Genomic DNA, 21,858 nt, shown 5'->3' with positions numbered 1-21,858 from the left:
AAAGTTTCTTAGATGCAGAATATAGTAAACTGTCACCTACCCAAAATATAGTTTTAAACTAGTCACGATAAGATATTAACAGTGATCTTGTAGCAATTTACATTTACATTTTGAAAACTTTTTTTATACACATGAAGTTGTTAAGAACTAAAATAAGGTCTGTGCACCAGAACTTTATGCTTTTTGTAAGGTAGGGTAGGGTACAGATCTTTCAAAACATTATTTACCAAGTAACAAAACAGACAAGTGCAGACACTTTTCATGGCCTGTCTAGATGGTCGTTTTTCCTCAAACAAGAAATCAAATATAAGGGTGGAGGGAGGAAATAAACAAATGAAGCATCTGTTACTTACAAGTACATAGATCTGGACTTGTTTTAGAATGTGTGGAAGGAACTAGAAAAGAGACAGATAAGGTCTGGGATTCCCAAATGTCAGTGTTTGGTGTGAGTGAGATAGAATAAGAAGTTATTTCTTGAGAAGTGAAAGAGAAAATAAAAATGGAAAGAAAAAAAAAGAAAGAAAAAGGGAATTTAAAAAGTTCATCCAAGAAAAGAGAGAGAGCATCCCTTCTGGGTGTTGTAACCTGAATTTTGTGCTTAATAATGATTGAAATAGTGCACCCTATGCGGTGCCAAGCAGTCTATCCACTGAAACTACCATGAAAATAATATAGAGGGTTTGGAAGAAAATATGGACAAACAGGTTTATCTCTCAAATGGGTTCTTCCACTGTGCTTTTTTTTACATGCATCAACTTATTTAACAACTTTGTGAAAAATAATTATTTTGGATTTATAGATAACAAAACTAAAACTCAGATGGTTTAAATAATTTGCCCAAAGGAACTTTATATTAATGACTTATGTCTAACTCTAAAGTTTTTTCAACTACACTATTTGCCCATCATCCAGTCTTTGGTTGGGAACACCAGCTATCAACCACTTACATCTTGTTGTTAAGGAAATATGTGTGTGTGTGTGTGTGTGTGTGTGTATTCAAAATTTAAAATACATATTTTCAAAATTTAAAAATATTACAGAATTAATATATGTATCTTAACTAGACAAAATATTTCACATAATACAATAAAATCTGAGATCCTAAGGCCCTAGGTGGATTGTCTGCTTCGAAAGGTAGATATTCATAGCATATAACCACAAACAGATTTTCATATGCTAATCAGAAGCCTGCAAAGGTGTTTGTTGCTGATTGCAGGATTCAAGGAGAAAGGCTGTAGGATGATGTAGGGCTCATGGACTAGTGATCAGGCATCACTAGTGAAGCATAGCATGTCACATAGAATAAAAATGACCGCATCCTTCTGTGATCCAGAGAGGCAAGTAGAGAGGATTGGTGAGGCTGCTCATGGCCTCTACATGGATAGCTGAGATCCTTTTCTAATGACATTCTTGGGAGAAGGCTAGGATGACCACCACCAGGAGTAAAATGCAATACTCCTGTAGCACACTGCTCCTCAACCACACCATTTCAGAAAGAATCTTGAGAGACAACTGCTAGATGAGGGGACCTCACTACAGTCTCTCTCAAAAGTGTAAAGCAAGAGTAGACTCTTACTCATACAAAGGCTAATACTTCACTCTGGGTGAAAGGAAACAGAAAATTGGAGCTCAGTAGCCAACAATCACAGGAAGGAGAAGGCAGCTTGCCAAATCCTTGAGACAATAGCAAACCCAGAATATGCTCCAAACCCAGAGACCGGGTTCTTAAGAATTATAGATGAAATTTTATTGCAATGCAAAAAATGAATTTTGAAATGTCAGAGTGCACATTGATTTTCAGAAATATATTGAAGGCAACCTCAAAGCCTGTCTTTAGTGTTAAATTGCTTCATTCACTCCTATGTACATATAAAACATGTAGTTTAGAAATAACGAATTTGGTGGTCACATTTCTAACGTAAATTCAGTGGCACCTCTCCCAAGCCAATTATGATATTTTGAATGTCTATCATTAGAAGACAATTTTTTATAAAAATATTTTCTTAATATCACTACCAAAGTATGTTTGCAGTGGCAAATCCATACAGGTCTGCAGCAACTTGATTCCTGCCTCCTCAAAGGAAAGAATTTGTCCAAGGGGCATAAGGCAGAGTGAGAGACCAAGGCAAGCTTTAGTGAGCAAGAGTGGGCTGTCAGGCTGTCTGCAGGTTCAGTGGCCTCCAGCACTTGGGAGGGGCTGCATGTGTACTGTGTTTACCGAAGTGAGTGTTTACCGGTGAGTGTTCCTAGTGGAAGGGCATATACCAGTTAAACTCGCCATTTTGCCTTGTAATGCACATGCTTTAGCCCACTCGCCCAACTGCTGATATGTTATCCTGAAATGTAAGTATTCTCATGAGGCAGCGCCTATTAAAAGTTAATGTAGAGATGTTTTTGACAATTTATCCTGACAGAAGACCAAAGAATATTTCTTAAGATTATCTAAGAATAGGAATAAGTAAAGTCTGAAAGCTTTGTCTGTGCTGTGGAGAGGAAGGCTGGCAGCAATTATGTCATCAGAATATACATAAACACTGAAAACAAACTGCCAGAGAATTCTGAAGCCTGGCTTTTAAGGTCCTATTCATAGGGAATGTGGAGGCTGGAAAATGGTCTTAACTAACCAAGATTTGATTTATAGCTATGACAAATAGACTTACATGACCCAGCCAGATACGAAGATAATAGAAAATTCAAGGATAAAAGTAAATGCACATTTTAAGGGAGAAAAAAGATCTTGATGTTTAAAGGGTATGACTGAAAAGACTTCATGTTTTCCAGAGTTTTCAGTGTTTTCATAAACCCTGAAAACAAACTGCCAGAGAATTCTGAAGGCTGGATTTGTTGGTTTGGATTCACAACGGAAACCCCAACTTCTTCAAAGGTGCCTGTGCAGTAGATGGGTTTTTTTTTTTCTCACCAATTTTACCTTTTTTTTTTTTTTTTTCTTGAGACAGAGTCTCGCTCTGTCGCCCAGGCTGGAGTGCAGTGGTGCGATCTCGGCTCACTGCAAGCTCCGCCTCCCGGGTTCACGCCATTCTCCTGCCTTAGCCTCCTGAGTAGCTGGGACTACAGGTGCCCGCCACCACGCCCGGCTTTTTTTTTTTTTTTGTATTTTTAGTAGAGACGGGGTTTCACCGTGTTAGCCAGGATGGTCTCCATCTCCTGACCTCGAGATCCACCCACCTCGGCCTCCTAAAGTGCTGGGATTATAGGCATGAGCCACCGCGCCCGGCCACCAATTTTATCTTTTAATCTAAACTGAGTGACTTCCAGCTGCCATGGGTATTGATAGGTAAGTCAATAAAAGAGCAAATATGACATGTACAGAAAGAAGTCTTAGTCATCCCCAAGTTTTTCATATTTCAGAGAACGTTGGCAATATTTTGTTTGTTCTTGAATTGGTTTTCTTATGCTGTTTTGAAATTTTACAAAGAATGAGTCACATTGATTACTCCTCTTTTCTTAGAATATATTGAATTCACTGAACATAAATTAGAAACTCATAACTCACATAACATCTTGAAGCATTAATGGTCCTGAAGGTCAGTAGGGGAGAAGAGAAGATGAATGGCTGGGCAATGAGTGTAGGAAGCAAATAATTTAGTGTTTATGCCATATCCTTAAGTTAGCCTAAGGACAAGGTGCAGGGTCTTCAAGATCTCTTCCTCCCCAAATAAGAGGGTAGAATATATGTGATAAAAAAGATATGCTCCCAGGTTAAGCAATATGAACATTACTGAAAATCATTTCCTGACAACAAACATATTATAGATGATGATTTTATAGTAAAATCTCATGATATTTTCTATTATGATTTTATGCTAGTTCTAAACAAATTTATACTATTTAAACCAAAGAAAAAATGCCCATGCCAAAATAATTGCATTCAGATACCAAAAAATCCCCAGTGTTGTCAATATTTGTTAAAATTCTGTTCAGTTAATATTGATAAATAAATGTAAAACGACGTTTACTTTGGCCTTAGTAAAGATACTCAAACATCTTTTAAGAGACTACTCATGTCTCTGTGAATGCAGACAGATAAAGGGCTACCAAAGACGAAAACCACCTAATTCACCACAGCTCATTTCCACAGAAAATAACAGAACTTGGAGATTCTGGGCACAGAGAAAATACCAATTAACAAAATCATGTAAGAGACAGAGACCAAACATTTTAGGGCAGAGATAATTTGGCTATGGTATTATTGCCTAGATTTGAGTGTATGCTCTTATAATAGAATGAGTATAATAATAATTTTTAAAAATATTTGTTTTCCTGATTCTAAATGCATCAACATTCATTTAAATAGTTGGAGGCCGTCTAATGGTTCAGAAAAAATATTTATTTAGCCAGTTTTATGTTCAAATCATCATTCATAATCAGGCTGTAGCCCCAAATTTTCCACAGAATAAATAACTATTTAACTATACGAAAATCAGAAAAACCTAAATATGACTTCATTTTATTATATGGAAAGAAAGCTTATAATAATTATTTTACGTGAAGAGTTGCATTGAGATAAATTGAAGTATTAGAAGATCCATGCTAAGAAACTCCATTGGGCATCCCTTCGGTAAATCACTCAGCAAAGTTTGGCAACATCTCTTATGTGAAATTTGCGATGGTATTTGTTAAAAATGTTTATAATTATTTATAGTCTCCAGGAGCTGTATTTCAATGGTTAATTAGCAAAGGATAAACAATTTTTAAACCTAAAAATAACAATGCAGATAGGGCCATTATTTTGCTATTGAATCTGTATGGGAACAGATCATAGAATACCAGATCTGCAAATATGTCAGAGGTAGGTTTTTAATCTCCCTTTAAAGATGGCATAGTCAAATTGAACCACGACTTCACAATCCACACGTTTCACTTCACAAGTTTTGTAAATGTCAAATATTTCCAGCACTTATATTCTTCTCACTTATGTTTTCTTAACTCCAGATAGCAAGAATTTGTTCTCACAAGATAGCAAGAATTTGTAGTTGAGAAAGTGCTGTGTCTGGAGGTTAAATAATATCATATTATTTTTAAAAATATGCACCTTTCTTGCTTTAATTTTATTTTATTATTTGTGGTGTTGCATTTTATTCACAAGAGCTGACCAATAGTTATGTGTAGGCACCTCTATGACTACTTTCAGTGATCCTTGCCTCATTGTAATCCTCTCTCTTTGAATATGGGCTGGATTTATTAACTCACTTCTAATGAATGGAATGTGCCAGAAGTATGGGATGTTCCTAATGAGATTAGCTACACAAAGACTATACTTCTTAGTGCCTTTTCTCTTTCTCACACACACTTTCTTCAGGGGAAGCCAACTGCCATATTCTGAGCTGACCTATAGACAGGCCCTTGTGGCAAGGACTGTAAAAGGCTTTTGTCCAATAGCCAGAGAGAAAAGGAGGCCCTCAGTCTAACAGTTCACAAGAACTCAATACTAAAAAATCATATAAGTAAGTCCTGGAGGTGGATCCTGTTCTAGCCAAGACTGTAGCCCTGGCTGCAAGTTTAACCACAGCCCTGTATGAGAACTTGAGACGTAGATATTCAGTCAGCTAAGGTTTGTTCACATTCCTGATACACAGAAACTATGATATTATAAATGTCTTTTACTTTAAGCTGCAAAAGTTTAGGGTAATATGTCATGCAGAAAGAGATAACTGATACAAATCACTTGCATGATGCTAGTTTTCATCTTTCCCAACGATGACACATGAACTTGCATACCTCCTGAGACCTGACATCACCCTCATAGCCCGAGTTCTCAAAAACTTTAAAATATATTTAACATATATGAACACAGATTTTAAAAAAACAGAAGAAATATCAAACTAATAGTTTATAATTTTAATAAGAATCAAAATTCCTGATAGAAATGGACTTGTCAGTATTTTGGCAATAAAGTGTTTCCATATAAACAATGAAAGCTGAAAATCACATTGAATTCCAATTTTCAGTCTCAAAAAAAGACACTTTACTTTTTGATTCCTTCAATTTCAAAATGTAAATAATAAATACTTAGAGCAAATCCCAGAGACTAAAAATACATTCTGTCTTAAAAGGAGAAAAACAAAACAAAACAAAACAAAAATACCTATTTCAAAACAATGAATTAAAATAAAATGTATCAACTAAAATATTTGTTGTATTATCTTGAATGAAACCTTGTAAATGCTGGTAAGTTAAAGCATTCTCTGTGTCCACTTTAGCCATCTGGTTTTATATGCTTTAAGAAGTAATTATACTGGTTCTGAAAAATAAGAGACTAGGAAAGTTAAATAACCAATAAAGAGAAGTGATTAAAAAAGGAAAAATAATAAAAAAAAAAACTACATGATTACTTTTGACTGGCTTTTAAGGTCCTATTCATAGGGAATGTGGAGGCTGGAAAATGGTCTTAACTAATCAAGATTTGATTTATAGCTATGACAAATAGACTCACATGACCCAGCCAGCTACGAAGATAACAGAAAACTCAAGGGTAAAAGCAAATGCACGTTTTAAGGGAGAAAGAAGATCTTGGTGTTTAAAGGGTATGACTGAAAAGACTTCATGTTATCCAGAGCCTAGGAGCAAACAAATACTTAGCTAATGCTGCTAAAGAGAATAGCCTACAGGGAGGAAAAAAAAAAAAAAAAAAGGGAGCAGGAGAATGACTGTTCACTCAGATATCTGGGATGTATGACCAATTCAATTCATTGCTTATTTTCAGTCTGATGGCCATGAATCCTAGTCCACAAGCTAGGGGATAAAAGAAATTTTAAATTATAATTTTTTATTTAATCTAATAAAACTTCACTTTGAACTGCAGTTTTGTATGCTTGCTGGAAAACTTAATATTACTCATTATTCAATCTCCTTTGCCCCCCCTGAGGCCTGTGTAATAATTCAGAAGGTACTGCTTCAGTGAGGCAATTAAAGCACAAAATTTTTGATGGATTACATTATCCCTAAAGCTTAATGTCCAGTATTCCTGGATGCATTATGTAACCATTCCCCCTCTGAGACCTTACTGCCCTTTGAGGATGCAAATACCCAGCAGGGCATGAGTCAATTATAGCAGCAAAACCATCTGATCTCAATAATCTTTCAGGAAAAAACATTTAAGGCAGAAAACCATCCTCTCAGCTGCTATTCTAAAAGGTGTTCCAAAAAAACTCATTTTTTTGTGACTAATGTCCCACAAAATGAGAATTTAAGAAGAAAAATGTAGGAAGGTAGTTTGTACAAAAGCTTTAAACCTTGAAACATTAACACTTGTGAGGTATGAGAGCATCAGCGTCCTGGCTGCTTATTAAAAGGAGGTGTAGAGAGAGGAAAAAAAAATAACACAGAGAAGAAAACATAAATTACCATCAAAGTAAACATTTATACTGCATTTTACAAAGACTGTAATAGGTGTGATGAGTACTAGAAAGATGAAATAGACACAATCTTTGGCATGAATAAACTTAAAATATAGATAGAAAGGTAGAATATTAACACAATTTATAATATTTAAAAATTACATCTTGAAAAACCTTATAAAATAGTAGTACGAGCAATTAGAACAGGAATCTTTTAGGGCCTTAAAGAATAGATGGAATTTTTACAAATAAGATAGCTAGGGGTGTAGTTACATTAAGTAACTTAGAAAGAAGAAAAGGAGACAGAGAGTAAGAGTATCCAAAATTTGTCTAAAAATGTGTGTAAGATAGATATTTACTCAGTAAGAGAACTGGTCCACTTATCTACATTTGTCTTGGCATGGGTGTCCTAGGAAATATAATATGAGAAAAATATCGTGTGCTAATATTTGATGAAGAGGTACAAAACCAAGAATACAGTATTGATTTTAAAAGGTAATGAGACTGAGAAAGGAGAAAAATTTTGGAAGTGCATATTAAATTAGCTACCATTTTTTATCTTGTATAATTTATTACTTGGCTTCTCAGAAATCTTATCTGGGAAACTATATTAATTTCTGGAAATTCCTCCACATGAAGAAAGAAGAAATAATTTATCTTTTGCTTCCAGTATTACATTGATCAAAGACTTTTCCCTATAAGATATTAACCTGCACTTTTGGTTGCACACACATGAGCACAATGCAAATTTGACGGCATCTTAGGACTCTGTGCAGAAGACAAAACCTAGCATTGCAGCTGAATGGTATAGAGCATGGGCAAGAGACAAAATGTGATGGTTGTGCACACAGGAGGCCATTCTCTATGGTAGCAAGGATGACACAATATGCTGTGTCCCAGTGCAAGAGAACTTGAAGTGGTATCTAAGAGTAAGTGATGTAGTCTACACTGACAAGACCAAATTATTCTTATTCTCTTCCAATATCCAGTTCCACAACATGGGGCTCCGCTTTTGTGAAAACCCAGTGTACACTACTTTTCTGAGACCCTAAATGCAAATACATTTAAACTCAGAGTCTCTTCCCATAAGTTATAGTTCCCACGGCTGTAGCCAATTTTATTAGTTTGTTCTCATACAGCTAACAATAAAGTCATACACTAGACTGGGTAATTTATAAAGGAATGAGGTTTAATTGACTCACAGTTCAGCATGGCTGGGGAGGCCTTAGGAAACTTGCAATTATGGCAGAAGGTGAAGCAAACACGTCCTTCTTCACATGGCAGCAGGAGGGAGAAAAATGAGAGCTGAGCTGGGGGGAAGCCCCTTATGAAACCATCAGCTTTCTTGAGAACTTACTTACTATCATGAGAGTAAGTATCAATTACCTCCCACCACATGTGTGATTATGGGAACTATAATTCAGGATGAGATTTGGGTGGTGACACAGCCAAACCATATTATTCTGCCCCTGACCCCTCCCAAATTTCATGTCCTTACATTTTAAAACACAATTATGCCTTTCCAACAGTCCCCCAAAGTTTCAACTCATTCCAGCATTAACTCAAATGTCCAAGATACAATGAGGTTACAGGCATTGGGCAAATACACCCACTCCAAATGAGAGAAATTGCCCAAAAACAAAGGGGCTAGAGTACCCATGCAAGTCTGAAATCCAATAGGGCAGATATTAAACCTTAAAGTTCCAAAATGATTTCGTTTGACATCACGTCTCACATCCATGTTCCATAATAGGTATGCCATCATTTTTCTCCTCGACCATCTGTTCTAGAACTCCTTTACCCTCATTCAGCACTTCAGTTGGTCCAGCTTGCTTGCCTGGTAGGGGCAAACCAAGCCTTTATCCCTTAATTGTTTTCGTTAGTTTAAATTCGGTGCAATTGCCCTTTCACAGTTATTACTAGTATTAAAAAACAAGATTTGGGGCTGGACACGGTGGCTCACACCTGTAATCCCAGCACTTTGGGAGGCCAAGGAAGGTGGATCATGAGGTCAAGAGATAGAGACCATCCTGACCAACATGGTGAAACCCCATCTCTACTAAAAATACAAATTTAGCCGAGCGTGGTGGCAGGTGCCTGTAGTCCCAGCTACTCGGGAGGCTGAGGCAGGAGAATTGCTTGAACCTGGGAGGCAGAGGTTGCAGTGAGCAGAGATCCCACCACTGCACTCCAGCCTGGGCAACAGAGTGAGACTCCATCTCAAAAACAACAACAAAAACAACAAAACAACAAGATTTGTCACAGTGAATGTCACAGGTTTTAGGCATACTCCTCCCTAACTCATTTGTATCAGCATCCCCAGCTTCTGATGGTAATCAGTGTCAATTGTCACTGATAGTATACTAACTCCTTTCCATGCCTGTTGATCCACAGGAATAACAAGTCAAAGTGGCTAAATGACAGTCACAGATTCCTGTTCATTGTAACACTTCTTGTTTTCCTTGACAGTGTGAACCCTCCAGCCCCAAACTCAAGAAGAAAAATCTCTAAGAAGACCTAATATTGGATCTCTAAGGAGACCTAATATCAGTGGGGCATGCCTGTAATCCCAGTTACTTGGGAGGCTGAGGCAGAAGCATGGCTTGAACCCAGGAGGCAGAGGTTGCAGTGAGCCAAGATTGTGCTACTGCCCTCCAGCCTGGTGACAGCTCTCTCTCTTTCTCTCTCTCTCCATATATGTGTGTGTGTGTATATATAATATATATATACACACATATATACACACACATATATATATAAATATATATATAGAACAAGAAGCATACAGTTGGCAAGTAGGCTACTGAGAGTGAGTGACAGGGGCTGACCCTTTGTTTCCAGACATGGATATTCCAGATATTAGAGACAAAGTAACCTATATTAGCATCTGACCAACGCATATATGCCTCCTAGGGGATAATGGCTCAATCCCACATAAATTGATCCCAAAGCTGGAAACTTAGGCCTTTCATAGGCCATCCCACCATTCTATCTGTGTAGCACTGTCTGTGTGACAGTGTATGTGGTATTAGCAAGATGCTCTTTGTGTCGAGATGATCAAGGTTGACAGTGACCTGGAGGAACATTGATATAGCTTAGGCAAGAAAGTGATAAAGCATAGCTATTCTTCCCTCATAAAAGCAAATTGATTTTGATCCTATTTACTAATGGGGTTTGAAAAAAAAATGCATTATCTAGATGAAAAGCTGCATAACATTCTCCAGAGACTGTATGGATCTGTTCCAATAAAGATGCCACATTGGCAAAACAAATGGAATTGATCCTGCCACTTGGTCAAATTTAAGATAATGCAGAATAATCTACTATACTCCATCTTTTCCCCTCAGGAATCACAAACATAAGATAAAAGCAGATACAGTAGTCTTCATGGTAGGCTCCCTATCACAGGCTTAGAGGCCTAGTAGGAAAAAATGTTTCCTGGGCCAGGTCCAGGCCCACCCTGCTGTGTGCAGTCTCAGGATTTGGTGCTCTGCATCCCAACCATGGCTAAAAGGGGATAATGTGTAGCTCAGGCCATGGCTTCAGAGGGTGCAAGCCCAAAGCCTTGGAGGCTTACACATGGTGTTGAGTCTGCAGATGCACAGAAGTCAAGTACTGAGGTTTGGGATGTCAGAAGATGTATGGAAATGCCTGGATGTCCAGGCAGAAATTTGCTTCAGGGGTGGAACCCTCAAGTAGAACCTCTTCTAGGGCAATGCAGAAGGGAAATGTGGGGTTGGAGCCCCCACAAAATATCCCTACTGGGGCACTGCCTAGTGGAGCTGTGAGAAGGGGGCCACCATCCTCCAGACACCAAAATGGTAGATCCACTGACAGCTTGTACTGTGCACCTGGAAAAGCTACAGCCACTCAATACCAGCCAGTGAAAGCAGCTGGGAGGGGGGATATACCCTGCAAAACCACAGGGGTGGAGCTGCCCAAGGCCATGAGAGTCCACCCCTTGCATCGGCATAACCTGGATGTCAGACATGACGTCAAAGGAGATCATTTTAGAATTTTAAGATTTGGCTGTCCCACTGGATTTCAGTCTCACATGGGACCTGCAGCCCCTTCATTTTGACCAATTTCTCCCATTTGGAATGGATGTATTTCCCCAATGCCTGTAGTCCCACTGGATCTAGGAAATAACTAACTTGCCTTTGCATTTACAAACTCATAGGTGGAAGGGACTTGCCTTGTCTCAGATGAGACTTTGGACTTGGACTTTTGATGTAATGCTGGAATGAGTTAAGACTTTGGGGGATGATTGGAAGGACATGATTGATTTTGAAATGTGAGGACATGAGATGTGAGAGGGGCCAGGAGTGGAATGATATGGTTTGGCTCTGTGTCCCCACCCAAATCTCACCTTGAATTGTAATAATCTTGATGTGTCAAGGGTGGGGCCAGGTGGAGACAGTTGAATAATGGGGCAGTTTCCCCCATACTGTTCTCATGGTAGTGAATAAGTCTCATGAAATCTGATGGTTTTATAAATGGAGTTCCCCACCATAAGCTCTCTTACCTGCCACCATGTGAGATGTGACTTTGCTTCTCATTCACTTTCTGCCATGATTGTGAGACCTCCCTAGCCATGTGGAACTGTGAATCAATTTAAACTCTTTTCTTTATAATATACATTACTCAGTCTTGAGTATGTCTTTATTAGCAGCATGAAAACATGCTAATACAGCCAGATACTCTAAATCATCATTCTCAAGTTCAAAGTTTCACAGATCCATAGGGCAGGACCACAATCCAACCAAGCTCTTTGCTAATGCATAACAGAAGTGACTTTTGTTCCAGTTCCCAGTATGTTTTTCATCTCCACCTGAGAATTCCTCAGCCTGGACTTCACTTTTCAAATCACTGTCAGAATTTGGTCACAATCATTCAACAAGTTTCTAGGAAATTCCAAACTTTTCCTCATCTTCCTGTCTTTTTTGACCCCTCCAAATCATTCCACACTCTGCCAGTTACCCAATTCTAATGCTGTTCCTCATTTTCAGGTATCTTTCTAGCAATGCCCCACTTCTTGGTACCAATATTTTGTATTAGTCCATTCTTGCACTGCTAAAAAGAAATACCTGAGACCGGGTAATTTATAAAGAAAATAGATTTAATTGTCTCATGGTTTTGCAGACTGTACAGAAAGCATGGTAGCTTCTGCTTGTGGGGAAGCCTCTGGAAACTTACAATTATGGAAGTTGAAGGGAAAGCAGGTACATGTTACATGCCAGAGTGCGAGGAAGAGAGAAAGATGGGGGAGGTGCCACACACTTTTAAACAACCAGCGCTTATGATAACTCAATTACTATTACAAGAGCAGTACCAAGGAGATGGTGTTAACCCATTCATGAGAACCCTCCACCATGATTCAATCACCTCCCATGAGGCCCTACCTCCAACCCTGGGGGCTGCAATTGAACTTGAAATTTGGGTGGGGACACAGACCCAAACCATATCACCTAGTTTTATTTCAGCTTATTTATTTATTTATGAACATGACAAGGTCATTCCTATGGTAGGAGCTTTGGGCATATTTGCAGTTTTGCATGGAATGCTTCTTTCACACTCTTTGCTTATATTATTTCTTTTTACCTTTCAAGTTTTATCTTAATTGTCACTTCTGAAAAATTGCAAAAGAAACCATCTTCCTTCTATATCATTATCTATCTCTTCCCATGTGTGCTTTATCCAAAGAACACGTTACAACTTGAAAACTATCATTTATTATTTGCCTTTTAAATTTTGTTTTGCCTAGCAGACCATGAAGGAAATAAGCTTCATGATGGTAGAATCACTGCTGTTTTATCAAAAGCTCATATTCCTTGTGTCAGGACAATGCCTGGCATAAGAGAGATACTCATATTTGTTAAATTTGTGAATATAAAACATCTCTAGAATAGTTCTCTTTTGGATTGTGAGTTTATGTGCATATGTGAGGGTGGATATGTGTGTGTATGTAGATGTTTATGTGCATGTGATGTGTGTGTAGATGTATTTCTGCTGAGGGAGAAGGTGGGAATGAAAATGGGGAATAAATAGGTTGCCTGAATAACTGCTACCTTTCTTCTGTTAATGTTTTCCAAAACCATTTTATTTCCAGATACAATTGAGGGTTAATGACTCAGTTTGCTACATTCTCCAGCATTCTATATCTTCTGAAAGAAGTTGCCATTTGCATTAAGATGATGTAAGCATGAGCTAATGAATAGGATTTGTGACTATAAGGAGTCACTATAAGTGTCTACAAGGACTTTGGAAGAGGACAGGCAGATATTATTCAGATGTTTCCACGTTATGCAACAGTAATAAAATATTAGCAACAGCAGGAAAGATAACTCAGAAGGAGAACTACTTGTGAGAATAGTTAATTAATGCAGTTTTATATATGTTACTTTCAATATTGCCTTTGGATATTCAATGAAATGGCCCAGCTGGCTGTGACAAATTTACATCTGGAATAGGAAGTAGTCAATACTAGATGCACATGCATGCTATTGTAACACCTTGGTGTTCTCACTAAAGCCACAGAAGAAAACAATATTATTTATATGAGCTAGAGAAAGGAAATAGCTAAAATACCAGAGCCCAATGAAGCCCGTCGACGGCTATGTTAATAATGGATCCAGGCTCACACTTACTCTAGAGTTCATTCTAGTATTTTATTTTCTGGAAAGATTATGCAATTTCTTAGCTTCTGTCATTTTCAACTGTAGTGAAATCTATTTCAGTCCTTAGTTGGTTTTAGTCTTTAGTTGTTTAGCAGGTATTTTTGTGATTTAGTCATTGTTTATTGACTGATATCATTGATGGTGTTGTAAACAGACCCAAAATAGAGTCAAAGGGAAATCACTCTGATTTTTATTTCTTCATGAAGAAATCCATTTAACATAGTCAGATATAGTTTTGATGGGATTGGTTTGATGGGAAGGAAAGCAACTACATTCTAATTACCAAGTACCACTGGCAGTTGATGATGACTTGGAAGTAGAGTTCAAATGGCAAGTCCTATAAATTAAAGTACCTTAATTTTTTGTCTAATAATTGATATAATGATTGTGAATAATTATTGATAACAATAAATTAGGTTGCATATATATCCAATGGGTAACTAGCCAAAAATTAGCCAAATTCAAATATGAGATATGTATTGAAATAATTACTATGTATAACTCATCCTGCTACTTAGCCTCACATAGGTACAGTTATTTAAAAATAGGGCATTATTGTATGAAGAGTTATTAAAAGATATCAATTGTTGTTTGCACTTGTAACTCAAAACCTGTAAGGACAGAGATCATAATTCAACATGCTGTGATTTAAATTATCTGCTTTTAGCAATTGATTTGTTGCAAGACATCCCACTGTGTCTACAGATCATCTTGTGACCTCTGATAGTGATACCCTAAGAGTAACAGATATTTGAGAATTATGAAACAAGACTATTTGAAATATTAAACACAAAATGTTTTAAGTGTTTAACAGAACAATTACCTTTTCATATACTACACAAAATTTCTTCCAAATAAACCAATTTTTTAAATTGAGTTTTTATATTTAATTTTAAAAAATATCCTTATTTGATCCATGTCTTTTAATGTAACATCAAACACAGAATAGGAAGTCTGAAAATTTCTGATGTGTGTACAACAGGAAGTTACATTACCAAAATATTACCATAGATATTTGAGTTTTTAAAAATAGATTTTCAATTTGATAGTGTTACCCTGTGATTGAATTTAGAAGTTCTCCCCTGCAAACAGACATTTCATTTTATTGCTTCTAGCTTTTTGGCAGAAACAAAAAAGTGAATAGCTAACACCTGGTTACTAGCTACCAGCCAAACTTGCAATTTCTATCTCTGTAGAAATGAAGTTTGAATCTTAGAAATCAAAGTAAAATGAAAGTTTTAAAGCTTTAGTCTTGATGTGTTCAAGGGAAGAGAAATTACAAGAAAATATAAAAGAATCTGTTCAAAAATCTTTAATATTTCCATCCTAAATGTAGAATTAAAAATATTGCTAAATGATTATGACTTTACTTGTCATGATACTACTCTTTGTTAATTTAGTTTATTGACATTTGAAGATAAAATTAATTAGAAATGTCAACTGATGCATGTGTTTTTAATATTAAAAATGAAATCTTCTGAATATTCTGCAGCAGAAGAATGGTCAATAGTTCATTCTGTATTTTCATGGCACAAAATAGATTTGGAAAGGCAATTCTAGGATTTTAACTTTACAGTGACACTACGAAGTAATGTAAATTTATACTTGTGCTTAATATAAAATGCCATATGCATAAAGTATGTTAAATAACATGAGACAAGACCTAATATAATTTTTAAAATACAAATTACAATATAAAGTATAATATACGAATATGGACATATATATCTCTCTTTCATAAAATTATAAAGTTTGACCATAGATTTTATTTTACAGATTCAAGCTTCAAATGAATTAATGAAGCTCTTAAGTTATACATCCTGCTCTGCACCCTTATTGAAATGTTTTGAGCAATGGCCCACCTACTACAGCCTGACCCCTTACATTTAATAAAGATTATATTTACATATAACCCAAATAAATTGTAAGCTAAATCTTATTTTCAACAAAGTCATAAATATGAGTCAAATAGCTTTAAATTTATGTAAATTTTGCTGCAATATTTATAGAGGCAGCAACATTATTTCCATATCATATATCAAAGAAAACAAACCTAAAAACATCTCAATATCTTATACCTACCTCTCAAAGTCTCTCAGATCACAGCACGGGTCCCTAGAATTTATCTTTTTTCTCTTATGCCTAAAAAGTTCAATCTTAAGATGACTCCCCTTTATTTCTACTCTGTATTACAAATTAGCTTTCATTACATACTAGCGATTTTAACCCTGAGAAAGTTATTGAAATTATTACTATGTAAGTTTCCTTATTTATAAAATAGGGATGATAATATCTACCTTATAGAGTCGTTGTGAGAATTCCATGAGTTACCTTGCAATACACTTAGAATAAAAAAGTCGTATATAATATGTGCTAAAATATTAGTAATTATAAACATTCTACTCATGTATTACTATTTCAAAAAATAATTATTTATCAAGCATCAGTTATATGAACTGCACTTTGCTCAGTCCTCAAGATTACCAGTGAACACTAACAAGGAAAATTATATATCCAATGTAGTTTAAAATGTAATGCAAGAGAAAGGCAAATAGGAATTTTGGTTAGCAAAATATAGAGTAAATTATATTGCTCTAGGTGTTAGAAAATTAAATATGGGAATGGAGTAGTAACAGAGAAGTGAAGATTGCAGTTTTTAATAGTGTGGCTGGAGAAGGCTTGACGCATAAGGTAGTGTTACATTAATGACCTGTAGGAAATAAACAATTTAGTGACTGATGTATCTGAGGAGAATAATTTCAGGTGAAGGCAGCAGTAAATGAAAAGTTTCCAAGGCAGCAGAAGGCCTTCCATTTCTCCAGGAGTGGCAAGGAGACTATTTGTTGTAATGCAGTAGGTGAGAAGAAAAGCAGCAAGAAATGAGGTGAGCAAGATCACTCACAGAGACCAGATCTTTCTAGGTATTTTGAGGCTTTAGACTTTATGTAAGTGAAATTAGAAGCAATTGGTGGATTTGGGGAGAAAAAAAAGAGAATCTTACTAACGAAAATCAATGTAGCCTCTTTAAACTTCTTCCATTTCACAGAGGCACTCAACGCACAAATGTGAAAGGCAAACACCCGGGTGCCAAGCAGGACACCCAAAGAACCTTCTTAACATTTGAGTGAAGGAAAGAGCAACATATATATTTTACACTATATATGTGAATACTTTTATCCAGTATTTGTGAAATTAATACTTAACTATCTTTCTTGTTCCTCTACACTGCAGCTGAAGATGATTTAATATGTTGCTTCCCCCAAATGAGCACACTAAACTCCTAGGTGCTCTATTTTATTGACCTCTTCCATTTATGCCACCCACCCACCGCTGTAAGCTGCTTTATGATTTCACTAAGGACCTTTTATGAAGCCCTTGGTCCTGTTTATCAGTGACCCTTCCTTACCTCTCATCCATCCAACTCATAAGATCATCCTTTGGAGTGTTCCAATTTTGCATGTTATATGTGGCTATCAGAAGTGGGCTATTCGTCTTTTGAACAGCTTTCTCCCAAATATTTTATTTTTATTTATTTATTATTTTTTTGGAAGGGGGAGACAGAGTTTTTCTCTGTTGCCCAGGCTGGAATGCAGTGGCATGATCTCTGCTCACTGCAACCTCTGCCTCCCAGGTTCAAGCAATTCTCCTGCCTCACCCTCCTGAGTAGCTGGGATTGTAGGCACCCACGACCATGCCCTGCTAATTTTTGGTAGAGATGGGGTTTCACCACGTTGGCCAGGCTGGTCTCGAACTCCTGACCTCAGGTGATCCACCCACCTCGGCCTCCCAAAGTGCTAGGATTACAGGCGTGAGCCACTGCACCTGGCAGTTTTCTCGCTATTAGTTTATAATAAAAACTTATACAGCAATGATTAAAGAATTTAAAAATGAGGCCTGGTGCAGTGGCTCACCCCTGTAATCTCAGTGCTTTGGGAGGCCAAGGCAGGTGGATCACCTGAGGTCAGGAGTTCGAGACCAGCCTGACCAACATGGTGAAACCCCATCTCTATTAAAAATGCAAAAATTAGCCAGGCGTGGTGGTGGGCACCTGTAATCCCAGCTACTTGGGAGGCTGAGGCAGGAGAATCACTTGAACCTGGGAGGTGGAGGTCGCGCCGAGATCAAGCCATTGCACTCCAGCCTGGGTGACAGAGTGAGACTTCATCTCAAAAATAAATAAATAATTAAATAAACAAAGGATTTAAAAATGAAAACCCATGTAACTACCATCAAGATACTTTTGTTATAGATGCTTTATTGCATGTCTATTTAACATATCTCAAATCATAAATTAATTCATCTTACTTATCCATTCTTCTACAATTCATAGTTAAAATTTGTGGGGTTTTTTTTGTCTTTTTAAAAATACATTTGCTTTGAATTTTGGTACAAATTCTTTTTGTAAAAATATGTTTTCATTTTCATTGGCTAAATGCCAAGGAATAAAATTTCTGGAATGTAGAGTAAATATACAATTAGCTTTAAAGGAAATTGGGCAGAGCTTTTTTTCCCACAGGGGCTATACATTTTACATTTCTACCAATTCTTTGCATTGTACCAGGAACAACAATAATTAGTTTTAAAGAATGTTGGCAGAACTTTTTTCCAAAGGGGCTATATATTTTACATTCCTCCATTGTTTCACAAAAAGAGTCCACTGAATAGCAAAAAAAAAGTGCCATGAATTTTTTTTATTTTTCTTCTGGTGGATGTGAGCTAGTATTATTTTGTGACTATAATTTGTATTTTCCTGATGCCTGAAGATATTAAAATTTTTTCATGTGCTTCTTGGCCTTTTGTATCTATGTATCTTATTTGTTTTGTGAAGTTTCTATTCAACTCATTTTTTTTAACATTTGTTAGTTTATCTTTTTATCACTTAGTGAAAATGATTTTTTTACACATTACGGCTATCAGTTATTTCTTAAATATATGTTTTTAAGCCATATGTGTTTTCTAAAAATTTTCTTCCAGTTTGTGTCTTGCCAAATCTTTTTCCTAATTGGGTCTTTTAATAAACAATTTTTTTTTGTTTGAGATGGAGTCTTACTCTGTCGTCCAGGCTGGAATGCAGTGGTGTGATCTTAGCTCACTGCAACCTCTGCCTCCCGGGTTCAAGCGATTCTCCCTGCCTCAACCTCCTGAGTAGCTGGGATTACAGGTGCCTGCTAATTTTTGTAGTTTTTAGAAGAGACGGGGTTTCACCATGTTGGCCAGGCTGGTCTTGAACTCTTAACCTCAGGTGATCCACCTGCCTCAGCCTCTCAAATTGTTGGGATTACAGGCGTGAGCCACTGTACCTGGCAATAAACAGATATTTTAATATTAATGAAGCCTAATTTAACTATTTTTTCCTTTTTGAGTGCTGCTTTCCATGACTAATATAAGAAACCTTCACCTATTGCCATGACCAGATACCTTCTGTGCCTTTCTCTGGAGTTTCATAATTTTAGCATTTGCATTTGGATCTATGCTTCATTTTGAATTAAATTTGGTGTATAAAGTGAAATAGAGTATTTTTTTTCATATGGGTTTGAGACACTGCAACACCGTTGGTTGAAAAAGCATCCTATCCCCATTGGATTACTTTGTCTAATTTTAAAAGTGTCATATGAATGCATATATGTGTTAGCAGAAAAACCAAACTCTGTAAAATTTTTAAAGAGCTTTATTCTGAGTCAATACGCATGATCAAGACCCAGAGAAAACACAGACTCAAGAAGCTTTGAGTAAGTGGCCCTGAGGTGGTCAGATCATGGTTTGGTTTAACATCTTTTTGGCAGGCAGGAGGTACGGACAAAGACAAAAATCAACTCACGGAAGGTGTAACTAGTTTGGCCCCAAAAGGAAGAATACCTCGAAACGAGGTCTTATAGGCTACAGGTGGATTCAGAGATTCGTTTATTGCAATTGGTTAAAGGAATAAAGCTGTGCCTAAAACTTGGAATCAACAGAAACAAATGGTTTAGTTAAGATAAAGATGCTATTTAGCAAGATAGATGGCCTGCAGGTGTGACTTAACTTTTGCCTGGCATGACCTTAGGTCTTCTTTATAATTTGGTATCTTATTGCCCCAAAGAGTCTATTTTGTCAGTATTATAATCTCTAGTTTAACATTATCGCTGGTCAGTTGTTGTGCTTAAACTTCAAAAGGGAGGGGTACAATGAGGCATGTCCAACTTCCCTTCCCATCATGACTGAGAATTCTGTTTTTAAGCTTTGTAAACCAAAGGGATATGAGGTAAGACTGAATCAATCTAGAAGTTTATTTTGCCAAGGTTAAGAACATGCCTGTGACACAGCCTCATCCTGATGACATGGGACTTGTGCCCAATGTGGTCAGGCTACAGTTTGGTTTTATTTGTTTTAGGGAAACATAAGACATCAATGAATACATGTAAGATGTACATTGATTTTGTCCAGAAGAGCAAGACAAAAGGAACTGATGGGTGGGGTGGGAGGTTTCCAGGTCATAGTCAGATTCAAAGATTTTCTGATTGGCAATTGGTTGAGTTATTATCTAAAGACCTGGAATCAATAGAAAGGAATGCCTGGGTTATGATAAGAGGTTGTGGAGACCAACGTTTCATCATGCGGATGAAGCCTCCAGGTAGCAGGCTTCAGAGAGAATAGATTGTAAACGTTTCTTATCAGACTTAAAGAGGCTGTTCTATCAGTCTTATCAAGGTCTGCGTTGATGTTAACGGTAATGAGGCATGTCCATCCCCAACTTCCCATCATGGCCTGAACTAGATTTTCAGGTTAACTTTGGAATGCTCTTGCCTGAGAGGCGTCCATTCAGATGGTTGGGGGTCTTAGAATTTTAATTTTGGTTTACAAGTTGTTTTGCAATCTCCTTGGCCAAGAAGGGGTCCATTTAGTCAGTTTGGGTGATTGGTTAGAATTTTATTTTTGTGTTACACAGGTGGGTCAATTTCTGAGCTGTATATTTAGTTTGTTTGATCTATTTGTCAATTTTTAGGCCAGTCTCTTCTTTATTGTCTTCATTTGTATAGTGTCTAATAAATCAAGTATTGTAATTCCTCCAAAATTGTGCATTATTTTGTAAAAGTAAGATTTTCCATTTGCTCCTCTTAAATATGATTAGATTGATATTAGTTCATTATTTGTTTTCTCAAGGTCACATTTGCCCACTTATTACATATTAGCTTTTTTCTAAGCATATTTTTCATCAAAAAATGTATGAATGTGTTTTGTACTCGGCTTTGATGATTACAGTATTGAAGTGAATAAAGTGCTGTGCTACAGATGTGTTCTTTCATACAACTATAGCCTCTTTTGTTTGTAGAGCCTGCAATGATTTTATAACTTCAGTAAGAGGAGGAGGAGAAACTGCTGTGGTCATCGTCATAGTAACAGCACCAGCAAATTTTAGATTCTTAGTAAATCTATTACTTTTTAATATGTGACATAATGTGTGATTTTATTTTTCCTTTCACATGTAATGCTTATAACTATGCAAAGTACATATTATTATATACATTTTACAAATTAAATAAAGTTTCTAAAAGACAAAATAATTTACAAAATAATTCATATATGCTGCTATTTAATTCTCACAGTATATCTCCCAAAAGGTAGTAGTGGTAACCCCGAGACTCGCAGAGCATTCAAACTACTTTGCTTGGTATAATGTTGAAGGATGCAAAATGACCATAAGGAAGTAGGTAGAATTGCAGCTTTGAATAATTCCAGAAAGTGCCATTCACACTGTAATCTATGTGGGGCTGCTCTCCCAAGTTGTGCAGTGCATACACCAATTAAGATGTTTTTGTTTGCAAGTAACAGGGTTCCATCTCAAA

The 21,858-nt window shown here is 36.7% G+C and overlaps 1 long non-coding RNA gene across 1 annotated transcript in view; it reads left to right on the top strand.

Annotated features, from left to right (window-relative positions):
* Positions 1-21,384, top strand: part of LOC134757083 (uncharacterized) — a 53,437-nt gene extending 32,053 nt beyond the window's left edge. Inside the window, exon 3 of the long non-coding RNA XR_010130686.1 lies at positions 21,345-21,384. This is a non-coding gene — a long non-coding RNA (uncharacterized lncRNA). The remainder of the gene's footprint in view (positions 1-21,344) is intronic.
* Positions 21,385-21,858: the final 474 nt, after the last annotated feature.

The sequence above is a fragment of the Gorilla gorilla genome, chromosome 14 (assembly GCF_029281585.2).
Source record: "Gorilla gorilla gorilla isolate KB3781 chromosome 14, NHGRI_mGorGor1-v2.1_pri, whole genome shotgun sequence".
Taxonomy (NCBI): Eukaryota; Metazoa; Chordata; class Mammalia; order Primates; family Hominidae; genus Gorilla; species Gorilla gorilla.
Note: the sequence above shows the minus strand (reverse complement) of the source record. Positions and strands in the feature narration are given on the sequence as shown.